This window comes from Ursus maritimus, unplaced genomic scaffold (genome assembly GCF_017311325.1).
Source record: "Ursus maritimus isolate PB19 unplaced genomic scaffold, ASM1731132v1 scaffold_30, whole genome shotgun sequence".
Lineage (NCBI taxonomy): Eukaryota > Metazoa > Chordata > Mammalia > Carnivora > Ursidae > Ursus > Ursus maritimus.
The window spans coordinates 26545314-26572793 of NW_024425564.1; positions in this window are offsets into that span (position 1 = coordinate 26545314).

Below are 27480 nucleotides of genomic sequence, written 5' to 3' on the forward strand. Positions count from 1 at the left end.
AAGAGAAGGGCCATATGCACCCCAATGTTCATAGCAGCATTGTCCACAATAGCTAAATCGTGGAAGGAACCGAGATGCCCTTCAACAGATGACTGGATTAAGAAGTTGTGGTCCATATATACAATGGAATATTACTCAGCTATCAAAAAGCACGATTTCTCAACATTTGCTGCAACATGGACAGGACTGGAGGAGATAATGCTAAGCAAAATAAGTCAAGCACAGAAAGACAATTATCATATGGTTTCACTCATTTATGGAACATAAGAACTAGGAAGATCGGTAGGAGAAGAAAGGGAAGAAGAAGGCGGGCAGTAAACAGAAGGGGGAATGAACCATGACAGACTATGGACTCTGGGAAACAAACTGAGGGCTTCAGAGGGGGGGGGGGTGGGAGAATGGGATAGGCTGGTGATGGGTATTAAGGAGGGCACATATTGCACGGTACACTGGGTGTTATACACAAGTAGTGAATCATGGAACTTTACATCAAAAACTAGGGATGTACTGTATGGTGACTAACATAATATAATAAAAATACTAAAAATAAAAAAATTAATTATTTAAGATTTTATTTATTTATTTGACACAGAGAGAGAGTACAAGCAGGAGGAGCAGCAGGGAGAAGGAGAAGCAGGCTCCCTGCTGAGCAGGGAGCCCAACATGGGGCTCTATCCCAGGACCCTGGGATCATGACCTGAGCCGAAGGCAGACTCTTAACTGACTGAGCCACCCAGGCGCCTCTAATAAATGTTTTTTTGAATCATAGTTTGTCACTTATTTTAAAAGCTTCATGGAAGTGGGAAGGGGTTTCCTTTATAAGAGAAAGCATCAACAAAGGTGACCTCCACTGTCCCTGCAAACAGAACTGAAATAGCTTGGCCAGACCCACTTCGGACCACTTTCGAAGTACTTAACAAGTTAGGCTGTAGGAACCTATTGGTTCATACTCCAAAAAGCGAAACATTTCCAGATGATCCTATGCAATGTGCTTGCTATAGACACAGCCTCCATGAGACTTGAAGTGTCACAATTGTATAAAGGAACCCTAGCAGATGACCCTCAAAACAAGAGTGTACACACACACACACACACACACACACGCAACTAATACACCCTAACCCAATCAGAGCTCCAAAAAGCACCAAAACACTGCATTGCACACAAGTTTATTTAATCTAAAAACCAGCAGTTCTCAACCTTAGCTGGACATGACAATTCCTTGAGGGGCTTTTGAAATACTGCTGCCCAGGACCCACCCCTAGAGGCTCCAATTTAATAGTTCTGGGGTGGGGCAGGGTGACCAACTGTCCCTGTTTGCTAGGGGTGGAGGGGTCCCAGGATGTGGGACTTTCAGTGCTAAAAGGAAGGGCACCGCAGGGGTCCAGGACTAGTTGGTCACCCTGGGTAGAGATGGGTTCTCTTTGTAACTGTCCCTTGTGATTCCAATGTGATCGTGTTGAGAGTCACCGGTCTAAATCCTTAAACTCTAGTCCACAGGCTAGGACAGGTGACTTAAGACTTGAAAATACTGTTCTTTTGTAGAGGATTCTTTTTAAATACTACTACTACTCACGAGGCCCTTTATAAATAAGAAGTCTGGCCAAATGGCACCCTTCCCTCCCCCTGGAGAGTCCCAAGGAAATCAACCCACCCAGGGAGCATCTTGCCTATGTTCGTCTCCCTGGGCTCAAATCCACACATTGAGCCCCTCTGAGTTGATTACTTTGTAATTTCGGAAGCCTCTGGGGGAGATGTTTGCCCAGGAGACCAGCATCCCAAACCCAGTCTCGGCATCAGTTCTAACCAGCAGGGGGCGCCAAGCCGGCCACATGTTCCTCTTCTTTTAGCTTCCCAGTCGGCTTTCAAATGACTGGTTTCCATCCAACAAGGCTTATAATAATGACTGGTTTATATCATCCATCTTCCTCCTGAGTAGCTGAGCTGAGAGTGAGAGAAGAGCATGTGTAGCCAGGAAACTGCTAGATGCACAGCGATTCTCAACCCTGGTAGCCTCTTCAATCACTTGGGAAACTTGTAAACATCTAGATGCCCGGGCCCATCCCCAGTGCAATTCAGTCAGAATCTCAGGGGGTTGGGACCCAGGCAGTAATTTCCGAAAGCTCCCACAAGTGACTGTCATGTGTTGCCGAGCGTGAGAACCACCACTTTGGAGCCCTGGTTCTCAAAGTGTGTTCCCTGGCCAGCTGTATCAGCTACACCAGGAACCCATTAGAAATGCAAATATTCAGGTCCCACACTGGATGTACTGATTCAGAAACTTTGGGGTTGGGTCCCAGCAGTTTTAAAGAGGCTTCTAGGTGATTCTCATGCATGATAAAGTTTGAGAACCAGTTTAGATGACAAGGTGGTGTTTTTAAAAAATCTGCTGAGGTGTTTAACTTGCTAACTGTTGCCTCTTATTTCCTGGTCTGCAGCAAAACCCAACTCCCCTTTTCAATGACTCTTAGTAATAAAGCAAGGAGCCCTGGCTCACCAGAGATGAAAAAAAAAAAAACCCACGGAAGACACACCTGGGGCCCTACTGTTATTTCTGGACTGGAAGCCAACAGAGCAAAAAAAAATTTATGAAGCAATGGAGGCAAATTATTTGGTCGCCTATAATTAAGACATCTGCTTTCATATTGTTTTATAAGGGGCAGATTTCTAGATTATACCTACTGTGTCTTCATCTTACAAGCTTGGAGCTGCCAGAAGAAAATTATGCCCCAAACAGGTTTAATTAGAGAGATACTGGGCTGGAGCTCCCCAGGGAAATCTTTGATATTACAGGATGGGGGTGTTTATGATGGAGCATTGAGGGCGGACAGCCTAAATTCGCTCTAAGCTAGCAAGGTCGAGGGAGTTGGGGGGGGGTGGAGAAGTGGGAAGGTGAAGAAAACAGGGTGGTCAGCAGTAATCTGACCCAAGAGAAAGGAAAGCAAAGATGACTTGTTCTCCAATCTGAGGAATTAGTGAGATTTCAGGATCTGAGATCTTTTGGCCCAAGAGTGACCCCGAGGCACAAATGAGTGGTGTTGAGCTGGGGAAGTCCGAAGGCCTGTCCTCTCCTGGTCTCCCACCCCTCTCTAATTTATAGACCCAAATCACTGGAGAAGACAGATGACTTTCTGTGTACATTGGTCAGTTCCTACAAGTTGGGTATCCAGAATGTCATTTTTTTCTAAGTAAAAATCAAAAGAATACTAGATGGTGAATTAATGCTTATTCAGACACTTATTCAATTATTATGTATTTTAATTCTCATAAAAATACTAGTATCATGGACCCACATTCCAAATGAAAAACCGAGGGTCAGAGACACTAAGCAGACAACGTTCTCAGTAGTTAAATGACAGAGCAAAGATTCTAATCGAGGTCTGTCCAAACCCAAGAACTACATTTGCTTCCTTGGTCTAGAAAGAGGTAGACTGGGGCCTGGAGTGGTGTGGCCCCATGGCAGTTCCGCATCCAGCTACAGCACAAAACGGTGAGTCAGGAACTTCGCTCTGATAGAGAAACGCTGTTGAATTCTGTATGCTGTTTCTACACATCTTGTGACATCTTCTATCCTAGACTATGTTTTCAAGGATGTTTAATTTAACAGAAATAGAGGTCTCTTTGGGAAAGCGGGTAAATTTGTTTCCTGATTGGGATAAAAATGCGATATCTCCCTCCAGGGCAAAGTGTGGGCAAGTTTGCTAGTGGCCCCCCCTATAAGATTGAGGGTTTCAACTGAGCTTCCCTAGCTCTAACACAGATCTGCGGTGTGCACACTCTCCATCTGCCTAGGCCTGCCTCCACACCGAGACTTGGGGGACAAGGAGAATTGGTATGGCTCTGAGTAGTAAAGTCCTTTATCTCTGACCCAGGAGTCTCCTGTCTTCTGCCAGCGTCTAGGAAACCGTGGCAGGTGAACTCGTTAGCGTGCAAGCAGGGTAAAACCTCAGAGCTTGGACAGGCCTTGGCTTGGACTCCTACACCTCAGTAGATAGAGGTAGTAGTTCATTGTACTCCTTTCCACTCCCTCAGTGCTGAGCCAGTGCAGTCATCTGACTAGAGTTTACTCTTCAGAGCCTCCCACTATTCTCACGCTTTCACTCCCCCCACCCCCACTGTGATTACTGAATCTGAGCAGTGACTAGAATTGACAGGTGGGAATTAGGAAGACAGATCTCAGATGTTGACTTCAGAGAGACCCGAGGCTCACATGTGTACCAAATTGAAACTTCACTGTCACTGAATCGCAGAGTGAAAGTGACTTCAGTTGTTTAGGTCACTTTCCACTCAATGTGGCAAACTTGTTTGCAACCTCTTGTCATCCACCAGATGGAAGCTCATACCTAGAAAGGGAAGTGAAAGTGACATAATATCCACCTGCTTACGATTTCTTCTCTCTCTTTCCAGTCTCGTCCCCTGAAGACACATAGACTAAGACACTACCCCATTCCCACTCCCCCACGTCCCCTCATTCCAGGTACACATTTTCCTATCCATCCACACTCCTTCTTGAACACCATGATCAGACCCCTTATGATTCTACTCATTCTCCTCTGAATATGCCCCTTTTCGTCCATCTCTTTGTCTAGATCCTTAAAGGAAAATTATTTGGTCTTGGAAGAGGTAATGCCTGCACACATCAAGAGATACAAATATGTTCTCTTCCTTCAGCCCCCAGCCACCTGCTCCCCTCCTCCAACCACTCTTATTAGTTTCCTATGCTTTCTTCTAAAGATATTCTCTATAGATTCAATGTTCGTTGAATGGGCTGGACACATAGGGTACAACCAGAAAATAGCCTTAATTTTTTTCCCCATTACTATCTTTAAACACATTGAGCAGAAGTTTGTCTTCTCACTTCTTGCTAGCATATCAGCCCAAATTCTCTAGGCATTAAAAGGCCTGTTCAAGGTGCACTTGGGTGGTTCAGTCAGTTAAGCATCTGACTCTGGATTTTGGCACAGGTCATGATTTCAGGGTCATGAGATCAAGCCCCGTATCGGGCTCTAAGCTCAGCATGGAATCTGCTTGAGATTCTCTCTCTACTTCTCCCTCTGCCCCTCGCCCTGCTTGGGTGCACACTCTCTTTCTCTCCCTCAAAGTAAATAAATAAAATCTTTTTTTAAAAAGACCTATTCAAGTGTAAGATTGAAGATTCAGTCTTACATTGAATATAATGCTCCTCTCTTCCTTCCAGCTCAGACTGTACCTTTCGATGAGAGGCCAGTGTCAGGGGAGTGGGGTATGGTTGTTACTTCCCGATGCCTCCATTTCCTCTCTCTGTTGCTTTCGGTTCCTCCGGATTGGGGTGGAGGAGGAGCGATTAGGGTGGGCAGAATTTGCCTCCATGAGCCCTGTGCTGTTGGTCATCGATATCCTCTGTGACCAAGGGCTATGCATCTATGTAGTCTCATAGGAGAGCACATAGTAGGTGCTCAACAAGTATTAAATGAATGAATACATTTGTAAGCAGATAAATTAACTCAGCAAGATGTATTGAGATTGACAGAAGATTGCAATAAAGGACCAAAACTATGCATGTACAGCTCTGCTCACCGCAGCAAGGTCTAGGGAGGAAAAATGATTAACATTGTGTTCAAGCTATCACTCTACACCAAAAATGACCTTTTAGAAAACGTAATATCCAGACTGTGTTAGCATAACACCAGTGTAGAGGATAGTGGAGCCCTGTATTAATACTCCTTATTTTGAAATTTATAGTTTTCAGGCAGGTTCTCTCTTTTTGCACATAAAAAGACATTTTTTAGCTCAAAGCCATACTTTATGTTTATTCTTACTAAATTTATCTTTTTAGTTTTGACCTATTGTTTCCCTCTCTTGAGATCCCTTTGATACTTATCTATTATGCCATATATAATTGCTCCTTCAAAATTTTTCATCCAGAAATGTAAGGTCATCCACAAGTTTATTAAGTAAATTAAGAAAAATATTGACCAAATATGAAGGCATTAGAAATCTTCCTCTAGGTTGACATATATTCACTTTTCAAAATAATAGCACTCTTTACTTTCAGTATCAGTTAAGATTAAGTTCACTCTCCAGAACTGTGGCTGGAGGACTCTATGGCAACCCAAAGGTGGACCCCTGGGTCAGGTAGGATACAGGCAAGTTCACCCTGCAGCTGGTGGATTTTGTCCTGAGGTCTTCCTGCCTCTCTGCGTTCCAACCAGACGTTCTTTCAAGACATCTGAGATGCCCTTTACTCTGGATGCAGAAGAAACAGCCTAAATTTTTATTCACCTAAGGTGTTCATCTTTTCCACCCTTTTAAATCCCAAGGGTTGAAGAGAAAGGACCTTTCATGGCAGAGATCCACACCATCCACACCAGATGGGAGAGTTTTGGTGTGCGGGTGGGTCCTCCCACATGTCTCCCGCATGACCGACTGTTAACTGCCCAATCCTCTTGTGGCTTTGCTAACTCACAAAACCCCTAAACTCCTAAAGCCATGTAATCTGCTTGACACCTTTACTGGGGCAACAGTTGTGACAAGACAGAGGAGGGCATGGTAGTCCTGTTCTATCGCTCACATACACCTTGACCCTTCAAAGTGTCAGCCACTCTCAGGATCAGGGCCAGCACCCCTCCCTCGCCAGATTTTCATCACTGACGCACATAAATCTGTGACCGTGCCAGCATCTCAATGCTTTTCAGGTCCTCTGGGGCCCTGAGGGCACCTCTGAGCACCAGACCCTTGCTCAACCGGTAGGACTGGACTAGAATGGTAGGTAAGGTTTCTCACGAGTGCTTTTTTTTTTTTATAATAATATTTTTTTGTTATATTATGTTAGTCACCATACAGTACATCCCTGGTTTTTGATGTAAAGTTCGATGATTCATTAGTTGCATATAACACCCAGTGTACCATGCAATACGTGCCCTCCTTACTACCCATCACCGGCCTATCGCATTCCCCAAACCCCTCCCCTCTGAAGCCCTCAGTTTGTTTCCCAGAGTCCACAGTCTCTCATGGTTCATTCCCCCTTCTGATTACCCCCCCTTTCTTTATCCCTTTCTTCTCCTACCGATCTTCCTAGTTCTTATGTTCCATAGATGAGAGAAATCATATGATAATTGTCTTTCTCTGCTTGACTTATTTCGCTTAGCATTATTTCCTCCAGTGCCGTCCATGTTGCAGCAAATGTTGAGAATTCGTTCTTTTTGATAGCTGAGTAATATTCCATTGTATATATGGACCACAGCTTCTTAATCCAGTCTTCTGTTGAAGGGCATCTCGGCTCCTTCCACAATTTAGCTATTGTGAACAATGCCGCTATGAACATTGGGGTGCATATGGCCCTTCTCTTCACTACGTCTGTATCTTTGGGCTAAATACCCAGTGGTGCAATGTCTAGATCATAGGGTAGCTCAATTTTTAACTTTTTGAGGGACCTCCACACTGCTTTCCAGAGTGGCTGTACCAACTTGCATTCCCACCAACAACGTAGGAGGGATCCCCTTTCTCCACATCCTCTCCAACATTTGTTGTCTCCTGCCTTGTCAATTTTTGCCATTCTAACTGGCGTAAGGTGGTATCTCAATGTGGTTTTGATTTGAATTTCCCTGATGGCTAATGATTTTGAACATTTTTTCATGTGTCTGTTAGCCATTTGTATGTCTTCATTGGAAAAGTGTCTATTCATATCTTCTGCCCTTTTTATGATTTGTTTATTTGTTTCTTGTGTATTGAGTTTGAGAAGTTCTTTGTAGATCTTGGATACCAGTCTTTTATCTGTAGTGTCATTTGCAAATATCTTCTCCCATTCCGTGGGCTGCCTCTTAGTTTTTTTGACTGTTTCCTTGGCTGTGCAGAAGCTTTTTATCTTGATGAAGTCCCACAAGTTCATTTTTTTCTTTTGTTTATCTTGCCTTTGGAGATGTGTCATGAAGAAGGTTGCTTTGGCTGATGTCGTAGAGGTTGCTGCCTATGTTCTCCTCTAGGATTTTGATGGATTCCTGTCTCACATCGAGGTCTTTCATCCATTTGGAGTTTATCTTTGTGTATGGTGTGAGAGAGTGGTCAAGTTTCATTCTTTTGCATGTAGCTGTCCAATTTCGCGAGTGCTTATTGCTGCTGGCTCAAAATTGATCTCAATGGTTTTCCTTAGGAAAAAATCCTGGGAAACTAAGGGAAAGGGGAGGAGGGGAGGAGAACGCCAAAGAGCAGGAGGGTTGAGTTGGTCAGAATACGGTCACTCTGGACTTTTCCTCTTGGCACCTCAGCTCAACAGCCAGGAAATTCGTTCCTCATGAACCACAGGGGGAGCAAGTTTGACTCTTCCCTGAGATCCAGGAATCAGTGTGTGTGTGTGGGGGGGGGGCATGCTAGCTATGTTGCAAACGAATCTGCTAAAATTTCTAAGAACTAGCGAAGTTGCTAGAATTGAGGACAGCCGATTATTGCAGAGCCGCTCATGCACTAACGTACGTGCCAATCGCACAGAGATCTTGTTAAAATGCAGAGTCTGGTTCAGTGAGGCTGGTTGGATTAGGACCCAATGTTCTGCATTTCCAGCAAGCTTCCGGGGGACACCGAAGCTGCCAGTCCGTGAACGACACCATGAGTAGCAAGGACACAACTGAGCAAGCTGTAATCATTGGAGCGTCTGTGATAGACCGAATGTATCCCACCCCCACCCCCCCAACATGTTGAAGCTTTAACGCCTTAGAGGTGGGGCCCCTATAGGAGTAACTAAGGTTAAATGAGTCATAAGGGGGGGACCCTGATTCAATAGAATTCATGTTTTCACAAGAAGAGACACCGAGAGGGACAAGGGACGCCTGGGTGGCTCAGTCAGTTAAGCGTTGCCTCTTCATTTCAGCTCAGGTCTCAGCTTTGTGAGTTTGGAGCCCCGTGTCCAGCTCCTTGACCACTGTGCAGTCTGCCTGGGATCCTCCTTCTCCCTCTATCCCTCCCCCTGCTTGCTCTGTCTCTAAATAAAAAAAAGAGAGAGAGAGAGAGAGAAAGAAAGAGAGAGAGACATAGAGAGCTCCCCCCAGTCCCACCCTTGCCCCCAGCATGAGCACAAAGGAAGGGCCATTTGAGGTGTAAAGGAAAAACTCAATTTGCCACCAGATCTCCTTTATTTTTTTTAAGATTTTATTTATTTATTGGAGAGAGAGAGAGAGCACAAGCAGGGGGAGCAGCAGAGAGAAAGAAAGAGAGGAACAGGCTCCCTGTTGAGTAGGGAGCCCAATGTGGGGCTCGATCCCAGGATCCTGGGATCATGACCTGAGCCAAAGGCAGATGCTTAACTGACTGAGCCACCCAGGTGCCCCAGATCTCCTTTACTTTTATATAGAATGCTCACACAGTGTTCTGGTCACCAAATACGTGAATGTGTGGAGGTTTTTCTCCACACCAAGCAATTCCTTGCAATACCAGCTGGGAATCCTACAGTGTAACCAACTCTGATGCTCTTCCTAGACAGCGTCAGATCCCACAGCTTACGGGCACCGTCCCATCAGATCGTCTCCGTCCTACTTCCAATGCCAATCGAGAGTAGTAGGTCCCCAGGCTGCCCATAACTTCTGTTCCATTTGGCTACAAATTGGAGGTTCCTATGACCCCCCCCTCCTCAGTTTTAATTAATTTGTTAAAGAGTCTCACAAGAACGCAGGGAAACACTGAACTTATTTTACCGGTTTATTAAAGGATATGATAAAGGACACCGATGAAAAGCCAGCTGAAGAGATACAAAGGACAAGGTCTGGGAAGGACCCGAGCACAGGAGTTTCAGTCCCCATAGGGTTGGGGTGTGTCACCTTCCGGTTCATCCTCCTGAAAGCTCTCTAAACCCCGTACCATTGAGTTTTTTTCCCCGAGGCTTCCTCATGTAGACATGATCAATTATTAACTTCACCTCCATCCCCTCTCCCCTCTCTGGAGGATGAAGTGTGTGGCGGAAAATTCCAAGCTTCTAATCATGGCCTAGTCTTTCTGTTGGCCAGCCCCCAATAAGCTGCCATCCAGGACCCCCCCCTCCCAGGGTCACCTCAGTCGAACAGAACATGCTTCAGTGCTCTTATCATTCAGGGAATTACAAGGGTTTTAAGAGTCCTGTGTCAAAAACTGTGATCACAGACAAATATTAAACAAAAGATGTTCCTAGTATTGTCATCACTTAGGTATTTACAAGGGTTTCAGAAACTCTGTACCAGGACCTGAGGGCAGAGACCAATGTATGTTTTCTATGACCTCACATGAAGACACAGCAAGAAGGAAGTCATCTATAGTCAGGGAGAGAGCTCTTGCCAGAAACTGAACATGATGGCCCCTTGATTTTGGACTTCCATCTTCCCCAACTGCGATGAAATAAGTATCTGCCATATAACCCACCCAGCCCATGGTATTTCATCATGGCGGCCTGAGCAGACGAATATCGCCACTGTGGTGCCCACCTCAGATGTTCTGGGCTTATAACATTCAGGAGTTCTGGGGAATCAGAAAGATTCCTGTGCTTTACGACATGACAAGGGACAATGTCTAAGCCCAGATGGGCTGGCCGCTCCCTGCACTTTCTCACACTGTTATGCACCAATTCACTCTTTCATTAAGCCGGTGGATCTCAACCTTGGCTGCACATTAGAATAATCTGACAGCTTTAAAAAATCCCCAGGCCTGAGTCCCACCCCACGGACTCTGGTGTACAGCCTGGGCAGCAGGATTTTTTTTTAAAGGTTCCACAGTGATTCTAAGGTTGAGAGGCATTGCTCCAAGTGAGCAATCTGGAGCAAGGAAGGGGTACGGTCAGCTGGTACTGCCTGCTGGGGAGAAGAGTGCGGCTGTCTCCGTGTAGGTGTGGGCGTGAGAAGGCTGGTGTGGTGGCAGAGCAGGGAACAAAGACCATCACCCCAGAGTCCCACAAAGGAACAGGAAGTGGTCAGGTTCATTTTCTGCAAACGTTCTGACCCGCTCCAGAAATCCTGTCTCCTTTGTGACAAAAGGTTAAAGAAGCTTCAGAGCCAGGGTGTGGAATGTGTCCCTTCAGTTAGTGAGAAGTAAGGCTCTGCTGGATAATTCCAGACCTGGACAATTAAAGAAGACTCCCCACATGGTTGGTGCTAGCCTCCTGGCCAATGCAAATCTCTTCTGCGTTCTTCTGACATAAGACCCCCTTTCCCGCTGAAAGTGCCTAGTTGTGGTTACTATTCCGGTAGACTGCGTCCCACCAGGGGTAGGGCTGTCTCTTCTACTTCTTAAAACTAGCTGAGTTCCCTCTCCTACCGTGTGTCACCAGAGTCACGCGGTCCTCACAGAGCATGTTTAAATTGGGACAGCAAAGGAAAGGCAACAACAAAAGGACGATGTCCTCTTTCTTCGTTTATTTGTTTGTTTGTATTTACACGTACCCATGTGCAACCACAATGCTCCTACCAGTGAGTCACGTTGCCTACACTTCAGTGATCTCTGGAACGGGGTCAAGTGTTCTGTAACTGGGCTCCATTTTCTATCCACAACTCAGGAACAAGAGAATTCCGACACCCATCTGCTGACTTGTGGCGTTCCCCGATCCCACTCGGCAATCTTCAATGCACCATGCCTCGGTTTACTGCTCTGGGTGAAATGGTGTATCCACATAGTAGACGTGTCTATGGGTTGGACTTGAGATTCCACAGATGCAAACATCTCTCATCCAGAGGCGATTTGCCTTCTACGTAGCGGGAACAGGAAATTGCTTATTCGGCACCTGAAGGCTTTAGGGAAGGGTCTGTTCCATGCTTCTCCCCTCGCTTCTGCTGATATATGGGCGATCTTTGGGGTTTCTTGGTTAATCGACAGATCGCCCTGGTCTGTGCTTTCATGTTCACGTGGCATTCTTCCCATGTGTGTGTTTCTATGTCCAAGTTCCCCTTTTTATACGCCAGCTAATGGATGAAGGGCCCATTTTACATCAATCTGACCTCATCTTGGCTTAACTAAGTATCTTTCATGACCCTATTTCCAAATATTCTGAGGTACAAATGGTAAGGCCTTCAACATTTGAATTTTGAGGGCAGGAAGGCACACGATCTAACCTATAACAGGGTTCCCCTATAACCATTTTCTGTTCAGGCTCTAGTTTTTGCTTCAGAAATACCAGATTTTCTGCCGTGCTCTGTGGTAGAAATATTATAAGTACCACCCTTTGATTACTTTCTCTAAGCGCTGGTAGTCCAGTCCTGTGCTTCACTGGGCTTCCTTTGCCTCTTTTGAGCATGTCCTTAATCACCTACCAGAATGTAATTGTTGAAAAGGCACCCAAGTCTGTCTCACTAGTCTATGTCCCTAAGTTATTGCTGTCTACATATTTGAGATTTCTCCCACTTGACATGTCTTTCTGCATCCGACACTCCTCAACCTACCCTCTTCCCTGATATCCCTGTAGAGTGGTCCTCCACCTTGACTGCCTATGGAACCACCTACCTGCAAAGGTTTTGCAACTCCTGTGGCCCAGGCCATGCCCAGCTTCCCGGGGGATCCAATGTGTACCTGAGTTGACAGCCACCACTGTGTCCCACTCTCCCATGGGTGTCGAGTGGGTTACAGGTAATTTCTACCTATCCCACTAACTACAATTCTGATTATACTCCTACTTTAGAAAACTAGGTAATTTTGCATTTCAAAAAAAAATTTTTTTTAAAGATTTTATTTATTTGGGAGAGAGAGAGTGCATAAGCTGGGGGGGGGGGGGGGGGGGGGGGGGAAGGCCGGGATCAATCCCAGGACCCTGAGATCATGACCTGAGTCAAAGGCAGACGCTTAACCGACTGAGCCACCCAGGAGCCCCCGCATTTCAAAACTTTTAGTAAGTTTTTCCATATCTTTTCCTTTGCTCTTAGCAAACAGTTTTATCTCACAGCTACTCAAGAACAGAAGGCAGAGGAGAGCGGCCTCGATAAAAGGTTGTTTGCTCCCACAAGTGATATTGAGAAATACGTAACAAGCAAGGGCTCCTGACCAATCAGATCACTGGCAGAGGTAAACAGCCAAGGGCTCACTGAACAAGTATTAGCCCTGTTTATTCTTCTCCCTCTATTTACCAGAGACCCAAAAAGTGGAGCTGTGGAGGGAAAAGCAAGAAGCCTCATCATTCTTACTGTTGCTGGCTTGCTTAGAGTCATGGGACACTGAGGCCCCCAACAGATGAATCCACAGGTCCCCAGAGCTGTCCTGCTCCCTGAGCAGAGGGGGACAACAGGTATGACCCCAGAACTTTGAGCTCCACCTTCAATTAATTTACTTAAGATTTTATCCCCCCAAAATTACGATTCATACCCTTCTGATGCTTTTCTGAGATTGTTGCCTCTGGAAAACATATCCCAGGCTCACCTTCACTCTAACAGAACCAAGGCTGGATTCAGAGATTTACTTCGTTCCCTTCTCCAGCATGGCACGTGAATCAAGAAGTTCAGAGTCCAGATATTTTATTTTTCTAACCTGGACCCTGGGAAGTGAAAGACAGACCTGCCCAAGTTTATCTTCCTTCATTGCTGGTCAATTGCTTTGACCTCTTGACGTTGCATCTGGCCAAGAAGTCCCCCTTGGGCAGCTACAACATTGCTCCATTGAGCAAATGTTGATTTAACCTTTTGGGTTTCCTGACACTATTATGAAGTTCATTCCACCCACGACCGAGTTGTGAAAAGAGGGAGAACCTTGTTTTTGTTTACTGCTTGCTGTTCCGAGTATTTATAGGAAATTGCAATATTACTTTTCCACACAAATCAATCGCTGTATTGCCACTTTCACAAGCTGGAAATGGAGAAAAGATTCTTGGTTTTAGAAAGATAGTTCTAATGCCCTATTGTTGCTTTTCAATTTCCTGTTTCATGCTTAAGAAGATTTTTTTTTATTGTCCATTAATTTTGCTACAAAATATTATTTACATTAAATAACAAAGACCAATAATTAATTCGGTCTACATAGTGCCTTTCCTCTCCTGATCTCAAACGATTCTTAAAGTAAATCACATATACGCACAGATTGGGTTTTTTTCTCATTTTCTTTTTCCTGCCAGTCTTTTAAAAAATTTTTGATAAAATAAAAACATACATCCAACACGAACTATCCTTAAAGCCTTAAAGTCCAGAACAGAATATGATAACACAATAAAGAAATACTGTTCAGTCCTAATACACACATCTTCCTTTTAAAAAATTAGTTTCTGGGGCACCTGAGTACCCAGCTCAGTTGGTTGGACATCTGACTCTTGATTTCAGCTCAGGTCATGAGATTGGGCTCCCACATCAGTCTCTGTCCTGGGCGTGGAGCTTGCTTGGGATTCTCTCTCTCCCTCTGCCCTTCCCACTCCTCCGCCTCTAAAAAAAAGAAAAGAAAAAATTAAAGTGGTTTCCATTGTGATCTGTGTAATTTCTTTCCTCTACTTCCAATATTTCTGCTGCTAGAATAGAACTGCTGACTGAAGTTAATTCTGTTACATGTTATTATCTGAAAGTTTTCTTTTTGTAGTTTCTAATTTGGTTTAATTTGGAGAAAGAACATTCTCTGTAGATAGAACGACAATGAAAGAACATATTTTAGTAAAACTTGTATACATGACACTCTGTTTTATAATAAATGTTTCAGCAAATTCCCAGATATTTGTAAGCTTTTTACTATCGCTTGTTAATGAGTTTACGCAAAGCAGTAATACTTTGGTAAGTGATTCATTATTCACTTGAATTTTGGGGGTCTTCTGAGTGTTTGTCATAATGAATCTTTTAAATAACGATTTTATTAAAGACAAATTCAACTGAAGAAAAGTTTTGCCTACTGTGAGTGGCATACTGCAATATTGCCACGATAGTGACTTGATGGGGATTTGCTTTTCTGATTGCTTTTTAAATTAGGAAAGTAATATTTGCTGAGGTTTTTTTGGGAGTTTCAAGTGGCTCCCCAGGCACTCTCTTTTATTAAAGTTTTTTTTAAAGTGTCTTTTAAAGTATAACACATACACAAAAATGCACAGATCACAAGTGTACAACTCAGTGAATTACACCAAAGAGAACACCTCGGTGAACAACAGTGTTTTTGGAACTGTTCTTATTTTTAATTTTTTAATTTTTTTTATTATTAGATAAACACAGATTTTTGTATTTATTTTCAAATCCATGTTGACTTAATTTTTCTCTTCTACTAGCCAAGACTTCTTTACTGTCTGGCCTTCTGAGAGCTATCCTTTACTTTTATTAACTATGCCCCTGGCCTGGTCTTTGACTCCTTCCATTCCATTATTTAAAAATTCTGATAATGATTTGAAATTTCCAATCGTTCTTTCTTGTTCCCTAATCGATCCCCTTTGCCCCGCACAGCAGCCAGTACTTGCTTTGAGGATGCCATAGCCGGGGCGCCTGGGTAGCCCAGTCGTTAAAGCGTCTGCCTTCGGCTCAGGGTGTGATCCTGGCGTACCGGGATTGAGTCCCACATCGGGCTCCTCCGCTATGATCCTGCTTGCTGTGTTCCCTCTCTCGCTGGCTGTCTCTCTGTCACATAAATAAATAAAATCTTTAAAAAAAAAAAAAAGATGCCATAGCCAGCGAAATTGCTCCGAGGATAATAAGCAATCTCGGGTGATGTTTTTGGGTCTGTTTCCTCCGAGGCCACTCTGTGTTCATGATAATCTTTATTTTGCCTCTTGTTTATTGTCTTCAAATGCCTGGTGATCCTTTGTTGACTATTCATGTGAGCAAAGAACTCTGTAGATTAATACAGGTCGATGGAGTGGATATCACTAATATGCTCACTTAAAGGCGATTTTCTGAATCAGAACGCGGATTATAGCTCCATGTGAGCAGGCGGGTTCACCGTAGGCCAACTTCCATTTAGCAGGTAAGTCTGTATATGGAGCGGGGAGGGAGGGCGTGGGAGTCCTGGCCGTTCCGTGGTTTGTCTGGGGTGAGCTCACCCACCCGATCACTGCCCTGCATCCACGTTCATTCTTTTTACCCGCTGGCTGCAAGCTTGGAGTCTGTCTAGGTGACGATCTTGGTCGAATCTTTTCACTCGTATGTTTCGGCTTGAGTAGCACTCTGTTTGGGTACATTGATATGGTCCTGTCGGCTTTCTGGCTCCCAGACATTTAACCAATTCACCACAATTTCTGCTGATGACCTCTTCGTTTTCAGCATTCTAATGGACGTATTCATTCCTTATATATCTTTGTCGACCTCTCAATAGGGACTTGGGAGGAAGGGTAGGCAAATACGCATGCTCTGCCCGCCTTGCACTTACAGGCCTCCAAAATATTTTATTCAGTCAGGGGCGCCTGGGTGGCACAGCGGTTAAGCGTCTGCCTTCGGCTCAGGGCGTGATCCCGGCGTTCTGGGTTCGAGCCCCACATCAGGCTCCTCCGCTGGGAGCCTGCTTCTCCCTCTCCCACTTCCCCTGCTTGTGTTCCCTCTCTCGCTGGCTGTCTCTCTCTCTGTCAAATAAATAAATAAAATCTTTTTAAAAAATTTTTTATTCAGTCAATCAAGCATTTCTACATGTCACTAAAACAGAAAGGATAGGATTATGGTAATGTTTCTAATGGAAAAACTGCCAGTCCAAAATATCAGAAGAATTATCCATTTCACCTTCCTAACAATGAGAAAAGCATAGTTATAAAACACTTGGTCTCTGAGTCAGATGACCTAGGGTAGACTCTTGGCTACTGCACTTATGAACTAGGTGACAGCATGTAATTACTTAAGCTCTCTGGGCCTCAGTTTTCTTGTCTGTAAAATGGGGATAATGATCTCCAGGTCTCGTGAAGATCCGAGTACCTAGCATAGTACCAGGCGTGTACTAATCTATAAATGGTAGCCAGTAGCAACAGCAGCTGTAGCAATACCACTATCAGCCCAGTCATGAGACCTTCTCCCTGTTATTCTCCCTCTTCCTAGACACTGTTGTTCTAATTAGTTCGAATTATTAGACCTTTACAGGTTTGAGTTTTGTTTGGATGACTGCAACCCCTAACTCTGGCTTAATCTCCGGATTACAGGGAGCACAGTGAAGATAAGGGAGAAAAAATTAAATGCAAATGATGGAACAGCATGGACATCATAATAATGCTTTATGTTTTTATAGCAAAGATCTTCCAGCTCTTATCTCGTTTATTCCTTCAAAACATTATGATGTATGTAGTTTAGGTATTTATTGGACATTTATCCAATACCCTTTTTTTTTTTTTTTGAGCAAGTTAACTTTTGGGCATCTATTGTATGGCAGGACAGCTGTTCTAATCAGCCAACATGGGATTTTTCAAATGACCCTTTGAAATCCAGTGTATTTCTCCATATCCTGGGGCCTTTGTTCTAAACGACTGAACATGTACTTTTAGTAACTAACACAGGTGGGCTTGGTAAACATCTAGTGAAAAGCACTGCCCTACACTAAGAGTTCACATGTTTTTGAACTCTGATTTTTTTCTTAATGGGGCACTCTTAGATGGAACCAATATAAACTGGGTGGAAGCGGGGGCTGCCTTGCTTGAGCAGAGTCTGGGGACCTGAGCTCCACCAGGCACCACCCTGGCCTTCAGCTGCTGTCAGCATCGTGGCTGCGGGTCCACATCTTTATACTTCGAGGGCTCCAGGGAACAGTTTGAAAACCACTGATCTGACTTATTCCAAAGACGAATTTTCTGGTTGCTATGAAAAAGCTACCATTTTTGAGTGCCTATGCAAGTGCCCAACCAATACCCACAATAGTTTTAGTCCTTCCAATAACCACTCCTGGAAGACATTGACTCTGCCATTATTATAGGAGGGGAACCGAAGTTCAAAGAGGTGACTGAGTTCACCGATATCCCACAGCTAATAAACAGAGGATTTGGCTTTTTATTCACTACTGGCTCCAAATCCTAGGTCTCTCCGCCTCAAAATGAATGAGAAAATCTCTAAACTCCTCTCTGGCAATGTGATTTTAAAATTTCAAGATACTTTAAAAAAGAAGAGCACAAAACATTGATCAAAAGAATAAACACGGAGCCAAAATCCAGATAGAAAAGGAGCTAGTAGGACAAACAAAAATAAAATTTGAGTGGAGACAGAGAGATCCGTCTTAACTAGTTAGTCCGTTTTCTCTGGTCAGTGGCTCTTTCTGGATTTATTGTAGTGAGAAGTATCATTTTAGATGTTTCCTTTCTAAGCAGTTTTGCTTGATTTCATCTTTTTCCATGGGAACCCATGTTACTTACTTTCCCGCTCATGGCCATTGGGTCCTGTTTCATTTATAATTAATGATCTACTTTCAGACCTGTTCTGTCCATTTCCTTAATTTTCAGGACTCACAACGTGCAAGGCACTGCACTCAGGGTGCAAAGGCATAATTGCTGCCTCGAAGGCATTTATCATGTTAGAATGAGGGAGACAGGCCAGTATGACATAGCAAGGAACGCACGCTACGTACGTACGTGAGAAGCACAGAGATTATTACAGGAACACAGAGGTGGCAGAAGTCACTCTGCTCTGGTCCAGTCCAGACAGGCTTCATGGAGGAAGAGGAGCTTGAACTGAGCCTCCAGGAGAGGGGGAGTTTTGGGTAAGAAGAGAAGACAGGTGAGGATAATTCCAGGTGAAAAAGTAGACAACCATAGGACCACTTGGCTAGAGAAGAGGGCTGTATCTAACAGCACCATTACCTCTTGGCAAGAATGAAGGAACTTTCTACTGACCCTATTTCACTGGGGGAATAATGGGCCCAGTAATAGCACCTCATTTCATAGGGGCTGATCTTGAGTTTTTATGGAAATAATAAACAGTGTCTCACAAAAAGAGAGGAAAGGCCACTTCTACATATAATGTTTCCCCTTGTGTCTGCACATTGGACCAGGAGTCATGTGGGACAAAATCCTTCTGATGCAGAACTCTGGGATTGAGTTCTGGAGGTAGAAGTCTGAAATCAAGGTGTTGGCAGGGCCATGCTCACTCTGAAAGCTGACAGAGAGAATCCTCCCTCCTTTTCCTAGCTTCTGGTGGCTTATTGGCAATCCTTGGCAGTCCTTGGTTTTTTGGCTACAGCACTTCAGTCTCTGCCTCTGTTGTCACATGGCCATCCCCCTGTGTGTTTCTCTCATTTCTTTTAAAGACATCAGTCATATTGGACTAAAGGCCCATTTTACTCCTGTATGACATCATCTTAACTAATTACATCTGCGTTGACCTTATTTCCAATAAAGGTCACCTTCTGAGGTACGAGAGGTTAGGGCTTCAACATACCCTTTCGGGGGGACACAAGTCAGCCCAGAACAAGGATGAACAGGACAATTGTGGAGCTCTAGGAGAAGGGTTTTGGCTGAAGAGGAGGGTGAAACTAAAAGAGAACTTTCCTCACAAATCTCTGTGAAAGTTTGGGGTTGTAAGGCAATGACTGAACCACAGAGGCTGGGAGAGGAGAGGGAGGAAGGGAAGAGAGGAGGAGAGGGGGATGATCAAGTGGTTAAGAATGCCTGTATAGCAGCACTCAAGAGTGTCATTAGTAAGACTTTGTGACCACAGAACAAGATGGAGACATGACGCAGATCTCCACCCCATGTCACTTCAATCCCCATGCAATAGGGCCCAGCCAAGTGGGAAGAGTATGGAAAGGGTAGACAATTCAATTGGTTGGAAAGAGAATCTCTTAAAGAAGTTAGCTGCTACTTGGGATAAGAGTAACAGACTTCTGCTACCGTTTCTGTTGATGTAATTGGATACTGGTTCAGTCTGAACACAGAAGCCAAGTTGCAAAACCAGCTCATACGGAATGATGTCTTACTGTCAGGGTGTTGGTAAAAAGGGCTTAGTAAGAAAATTATCCTTGATAACTAAAGGCACATGTGTCCTGGTCAAAAATTTCTGTTGAATAAAGAATCTCAACTCGCTTAGGTCATATTATAAGAGCTTTCAGAATAAGTAAGGAGGCTTTGGGGGAAGGTCCCATAATCACTATGCAGACATAAGCCTAAGAAAGACATGCTGCATGTCTCCCTCCCCTGGACACTGAGCAGTTCGAGAAGGCTCTGCTTCCCATCCCCCCACTGGTATTTGGAGTTTGGTGGGTCTTCATTGCCCGTCAAATACACAAAATCTGACTTCACTAAAAACAAAGCAGGGTATATACAGAAAGGCAACAACAAGGAGAGAAAATTAAGAAATCACGTTAAAGGTGACATTTTACTTACAAACATAGATACTATTGTCCTCACATTAAGAATACAATAAGAATGAATAGAAAGACAAATAGAACAGAATTAAAAGCCCAGAAAGAGGCACAGGAACACATTTAAGTTATAAAGGTGGTATCTCAAACATATGGGGGAAAGTTGGGCTTCTTAATGAAACGTCTTGGTTATGTTATACTTAACCAATGAATCATTGAACACTACATCAAAAACTAATGATGTACCATACAGTGGCTAACTGAACATAATAAAAACTAAAAAGTAAAATAAAACACGTGTGGATTGAAATACTTTTCTGTGCACCTAGGTAGTGAGTTTATAAAGATGAACAAAACATGGTCCCATGGAGATCTCACTTTCTATAGAGTAAAATATAATTGGAATTAAAAAAAAAAACCCGAAAAATAAAAGGTCTTGGGACAACTGAAGAATCACCTGGAAAAACATAAAATTGAATCTGTACATCACCAAAAATAACAGGGAAAACTCCAAATGAGTTTAGAGGTATCAGTGTAAAATATAAACCCATTTACTTTTCCAAGAAAATTTGGGTGAATTTCCAACGTGGCAGTTGGAAAACCTTTCTGTGACTCAGGATTCAGAAGAAATAAAGGAAAAGATCCCATCAAAAGAGCCTATAAAAAGCTATCCAGGTATAAATACAGTCCTTTGTGTGGTAAAAATCAAAAGACAAATGACAACCTGGGAGAAGTATTTGCAACTTAACCAATATGGGACTAAGTTCCTAAGAGTTCAAGCACTCCTAAATCATCAACAACAAAAGAAAAACTGATAGAAAAACAGGCAAAATGCATCAGCAGACAATTCACAGGAAAAAAAGGAAATAGCCTTTAAACATATGAAAAAATGTTCAACCACACTTCTCATAAAAGAAATTTGGATTAAAATTATACTGAGATATTTCCCACCTGTTGGACTGGTAAAAAATGGACCAATACATTCAAGTTGAGTGGTCTTGGGGCATCTGGCACTTCACAGATTGTAGATGGGAGTGCAAAATGGTACAACATCCGTGGACAGGAGTCTAGCAACATCTAACAAAATGACATATGCATTTACCCTTTGACCCTCCTCCTCGAAACCTCCCGAAATACACCCGCAACGATACAAAGCAAATTTGCCCAAAGCCATTCATTACAGAATTACTTGTCATAGCAAAGAATTGGAGATGCAAATGTCCATCAGGGACGTTTTGGATAATAAACTAGTATAAGGGACTGGTACACAATGGAGTATTTGGCACCCACATAAAACGAATGAAAAGGAGTACTATGGACGCAGAGTGTTCCCCAAGATACACGGTTAAGTGAGAAAAGGTGCAAAATTGTGATGTGTTCAGCTATATTTGTGTATGAAGTCAGAGGAAATTAGAATATAAAGGTACACATATAAATATATTATTTATGCATTCATGCATGTATGTATGTATATATACTCTGGTTCTTTTGCAGAAAGAAACCCTGGAAGGATAAACCAGAAACTATGGTCACCTACAACAGATGTGGGGAGGGGTCCGGGGTAGAGGAGTGGGGATAGAAGTGCGACATGTCTGAGGAAGCCTTTTTATACGGTTTTGATCCTGAACCATGAAAATGCGTAATACAGTGAGAAGCAAAATGAAGTAAAAAAGAAAAAATTGAATATGTTAATGAGGCCATTTAGACAATCTCAGAATCAGAGAGAATCTATTTTTTTTCTTAGAATTTTTATCATCTTAGAACAGAGGGATTCTTGAGTTGAAAGGGTCCCCACAAAACGATAAGTGGCAGACACCACCTCTGGCCTTCAGCAACCTCTGGAAATATCAGTCAATACGGAGAATGAGAGCTCAGCTCAAGTGCCCCAGGACGGGCACACTGCCAGCTCTGGAATGGTCTGGAAGGATGGTTGGTAAAGACCACTGACTCCAGAGACGTGGTAAACTGGGTGAAACTGCCGCTTCCCACTTCTTGGGAGAGCAACTGGATCTCCCTGAGCCTGTTTCCTCATCTGTAAGGGAACCGTGGTAGTGCTTTTCCCACAGGTCCTGTAAGGCTTAAGTAAAATATCGCACAGTGAGACACCCGGTCCACACGAATCAGAAGAAGACATGATGGGGTTGTCAGGGGCCTGTAGCTTAGGGAGGAGTGGGTCTTGGGAAAGAAGTGCACTTTTCTTTATGGTATTTCTAGAAATGTAGGTTCCAGCCCTCCCAGACTCTGTAAGCAGTGCAGACAGAAGGTTCTCAAAGGGGCAGGGAGAGGCATTTCTGGGAAGCATACTGTGCCGAGTGTGCCCGAGAACACCTGCCCAGGGACCCAGCGTTAAACCCAGTCACTTCTGGCCTCCACTGCCTGCTTCCTTCTTCCTCTGCAGTGTGGTTTCCCTTCCTCTCTGGAATTCTCCAGAAATGACTGGAAAGGAGTTTATTTTATTTATCTTTTTTAAAATAATATTTTTTTATTATGTTAGTCACCATACAGTACATCCCTGGTTTTTCATGTAAAGTTCGATGATTCATTAGTTGCGTATAACACCCAGTGCACCATGCAATACGTGCCCTCCTTACTACCCATCACCAGCCTATCCCATTCCCCCACTCCCCTCCCCTCTGAAGCCCTCAGTTTGTTTCTCAGAGTCCATAGTCTTCATCAAGATAAAAAGCTTCTGCTCAACCAAGGAAACAGTCAAAAAAAACTAAGAGGCAGCCCACGGAATGGGAGAATATATTTGCAAATGACACTACAGATAAAAGACTGGTATCCAAGATCTACAAAGAACTTCTCAAACTCAATACACAAGAAACAAATAAACAAATCATAAAAAGGGCAGAAGATATGAATAGACACTTTTCCAATGAAGACATACAAATGGCTAACAGACACATGAAAAAATGTTCAACATCATTAGCCAACAGGGAAATTCAAATCAAAACCACACTAAGATACCACCTTACACCAGTTAGAATGGCAAAAATTGACAAGGCAAGAAACAACAATTGTTGGAGAGGATGTGGAGAAAGGGGATCCCTCCTACATTGTTGGTGGGAATGCAAGTTGGTACAGCCACCCTGGAAAACAGTGTGGAGGTCCCTTAAAAAGTTAAAAATTGAGCTACCCTATGATCCAGCCATTGCACTACTGGGTATCTACCCCAAAGATACAGATGTAGTGAAGAGAAGGGCCATATGCACCCCAATGTTCATAGCAGCATTGTCCACAATAGCTAAATTGTGGAAGGAGCCGAGATGCACTTCAACAGATGACTGGATTAAGAAGCTGTGGTCCATATATACAATGGAATATTACACAGCCATCAAAAAGAACGATTTCTCAACATTTGCTGCAACATGGACCACACTGGAGGAGATAATGCTAAGTGAAATAAGTCAAGCAGAGAAAGACAATCATCATATGGTTTCATTCATCTATGGAACATAAGAACTAGGAAGATCAGTAGGAGAAGAATGGAAAGAAGTTTAGATTCCTTTGTTCTCTTTTGACCTTTGACTAAGAAGAGTGACTCCGTGTCCACAACAGGGGAAGAAAGGAGCTTTGAAAAGTGCCTGCAGAAGATTTTTAAATCTTTGAGTTCATTCTGGATGATACTGGGGACCAGATCTGGGACTATTTTTTCATTCATATAATTTTGTCTCAGGAAGAGGCCGAGACACAGAAGTCCCAGTTCCTGGGACTGTCAAAGGTGTCTGCAACCCAGAGACAAAGAATGGCTGGGGATGCCAACGAGAAACACAGGTGGCCCCCTGGTCTTAGGTCCCAAGTTGCTGCCCATAGATACTGATTACAGGTGAGACAGTCAGCTTTTGAGTTTGGCTGCTTAAGGAAAAAGAAAATAAAAAACTATAACATTTAGGTAAACTAATCTTTTTTCAAATGTTTTATTTATTTATTTGAAATAGATAGAGAGTGAGAGCAGGAGCGGGGGGTTGGAGCAGAGAGAGAGGAAGAAGCAGGCTCCCTGGTGAGCAGGGAGCCGGATGCAGGACTCGATCCCAGGACCCTGGGATCATGACCTGAGCCGAAGGCAGACGCTTAACTGACTAAGCCACCCAGGCACCCATAGGTAAATTAATCTTGAACCCAGATTCATTCACTCATTCATTCACTCATTCATTCATTCATCAGATAAACATGTATTGAGTACCTATTACATCAGCTTGCGTTCTAGTTGGGAAGATAGAAACTAGAGAACCTACCTGATTAAGGTACTTGCCACGGGGTCCAGAGGAGAGTTCACAGCAGGAGGGGTGTCAGTTTCTTAGGTTTGGGAGGAGTCTTAGATGTCATCCCACCTTACCCCGCAGTCTGCAGATTGAGACACTGAAACACACAGCAATCCTACCCAAAGCCATACAGCTGATTAAGGGCAGGGCCTAGAATAGGCTCGGGGTCCCCAGCACTATTTCCATCACAATCCGCCCAACAATGCTGGAGTGCCTGAGAGGAGGGAAAAAAAGGCCAGAAAGTACGTATTTATCTGGTACGGTGGAGAAGGTAAGTCGATGACTTCATTTTCTTCCTTAAAATTCTGGAGGAAGAGAATTCTTTGCGGCCAGGTGCTGGGTGGGTAGGGAAAAGCCATTGAATTAATCATTTCATGATTCACTCACAAATATGGGCTTCTTGGGATGACATCCATTAAGATCGTGAAGGAAGGCTTCGGCATGCTTCGCCACACTAATGAAAGATGAGTCACCTTACTATCTCACATACTGGGCTCCTTTTCAAAATATGTCCCTCTGCATAAAAAGGCCCAGCTATCGTGGTTGAACTTGGATTCACTTGGTCTCTATGGCAACCACAGCGCATCCCCACAAGTCACAGGAAAAGGGCAATTGACATCCTGAAGCACAATAGAGAAACCCTTTATATCATAACATTCCTCTCCCCGTGAGAGGGGAAGGAGACACCATCAAATACACATTCCAGAGCTGCAGAATAAAAACCTTCCCTGCACCCAGACTGATTCTCGAATCTGTTGCCAAGTCAAATCATTCATGAATGCCACTGCTTGCGACAACTTCAGACTGCTCTCTGACACGCTCCCCTACCCCCTTACCCCAGCCCAGACGGAAGCGGATGTAGGTACGATGTAGACGCACCAGAAATTGGCTGGACAGCATAAGACAGACGATGCAAATGGGCAGCGGCTTTCACACACGAGGTTTTATTCTTTCACCAAAAAAGTCCGGAGGTAGGTAGCCTAGTGCATATACATCGTGGCTCAACAAAACCTTTCGGGAAACGAGGCTCGTGCCAGTTAACGGTTCCTCCACCCATCCCTAAGGTGTGACTCTCCGCGGTGTAAAAGCTCTCAGAGCCTCGACCCAGGTGGAAGAGAAGGGAGGGGTGGTGTGAAGGGTGGGTGCCAAGTGCCTTTTCAGGAGGTTTTACCCCAGTTGCCACATGACATTTGCACTGACTTCTCATTAACCAGCAGTTAATGACTTGGTCACACCTGGTTGCAGGGGAGGTAGGACAGTACGGTCTTGAGTCCTGAGAGCCTTGTGCCCGTTTCAAAAGCAGGTGCTCTATTACAAGGATAGAGGGGGAGCCAGCAGTCCCTGGCATGATGCGTAATCTAGGCGCTTGAAGAGCTGCGTGGACTTTTTTCTTTACATCTCAGTCCAAACTATAGCTAAATTTTAGCTCCTAGCTCTGGTTCACAAGCCTGTGGCGTAAAATGGTCTTCATAGGATCACGGGCCAGTGATCTTCAGATTACAGTATGGGTGGGGAGATTCCGTCTTAGCGTGGAAGCAGCAGGATGATGACGCAGAGGGTTGTTGCCCCTACCCCTGTGGACCGCTGACTGCTGGAGCCCAAGTCTGAGCGTGGGGGCCAGCCATTGATGCGGAGGCTGGGAAAACCAAGACCGTAGGACCTGGGGGCTCAGAAACCCCGGGGGCTCAAGTACATGGAGGTTACATTTGGGTACAGTACCTTCTGCTGGGTTTTTTATGGGATAATCTTGTTTGTTTCTCCCCAGGATTAGAGAGGGTCGTATTTTTAGGCACTCTGGGGTTTAAGGCTTCAAGGAAGGAGGACCACAGCAAAACAACGTAGAATATCACTTTTCAGCTCTTAAGGTTCAAAATAGAGTTTCAAACTTCTCGCAGAAATAATCGGTTGTCAGAAAGAGCTTTTGTGTCTCAATGCCTGGCTCCTGGGTATTGAAAACAAATGTTTCTGTCATTGCAACAGATTTGGGGGAAATGCTTCATCCTAAGGACATAAAAGCCACTGGGCTCAGCCCTTGAGTGTTCAGTCTGTCTGGGGACAAGAAGGAAAGCCAGGGAGGAGGAGAACAGAGAAGCAGTGATGGGGGCCTGTGCCCTGCTGACTTTGGCCCAGTCTGCAAAGCAGGGTGCCTTCGAACCCCCAGGTCGATGCGGGCATTTTGTGCCCTGAATTTCCCCTGGGGCTCTGAGTGGGAGTAGACACCTGTGATGTCTCCTGCTTCACTTTGATGTACGAGAGGAGACATGACAGCATGGGACAGCTGGCAAGGTGGGCCAGAGGTGGTCTCATGTAAGCCCCTTGCAGACCCATGGGACACAGGGGCAGCAGTGTTTTCTCAAGGGACTGAGGGACAGGGGACTTGAGGACAATGCATTAAGGACAAGGGGATCCATGCTGCATGAACTCAGGCCGGCAGGCAGAGCCAGCTGACCCCCTCCACCTTCAGTGCCTCACCTCTTGCCTGGAATTTCGATGCACCAGCACCCCTCCCCCCAGCCCAGAGCACAGGTGGGTGGCAAGTTCTGAATTGATGGAGTTTAAAGCAGAAATGACTCTGAGAACTCTGAATTGCCAAGTCAGGTTATTTCTACATCAGGAACCAGCAAACTCAAAACAAAACCCAAGTACAGTGATGACAAAGCAAAGAGCGCTCCGTATTCTGCTCTCCCGAGTTTATGGCCTGAAAAATGTGAACTTGCTACAAAATTATATACCAACCATCTTATTAAAAAATTGGGCTTTATTTCATATCACCTGAATGAGATAGTAAGAGAACAATGTTATTTCTGCGAGGGTCTCATGTGAGTGACTTGAGTTACTGAAAGGTTTCTTATAATCTTTATGAATAATTGGGGTTTTTTGGCTAATGGACGAATTTAAGCGAATATTATTTGATCAGGCATTATTCATATTTGTGGGTAAACAATTGGTAGCAACCTCACCGGGCAAGGATCTTCTAAGGGGACACATCTAGCTTATCACGGATCTCCAGAGGAGGTCCTGCCCTGGGCCTCCATGGTCTCCCAGGTGTCCTTAAACCCTTTCAGGTTGATCTCCGAGATGGGCCGTG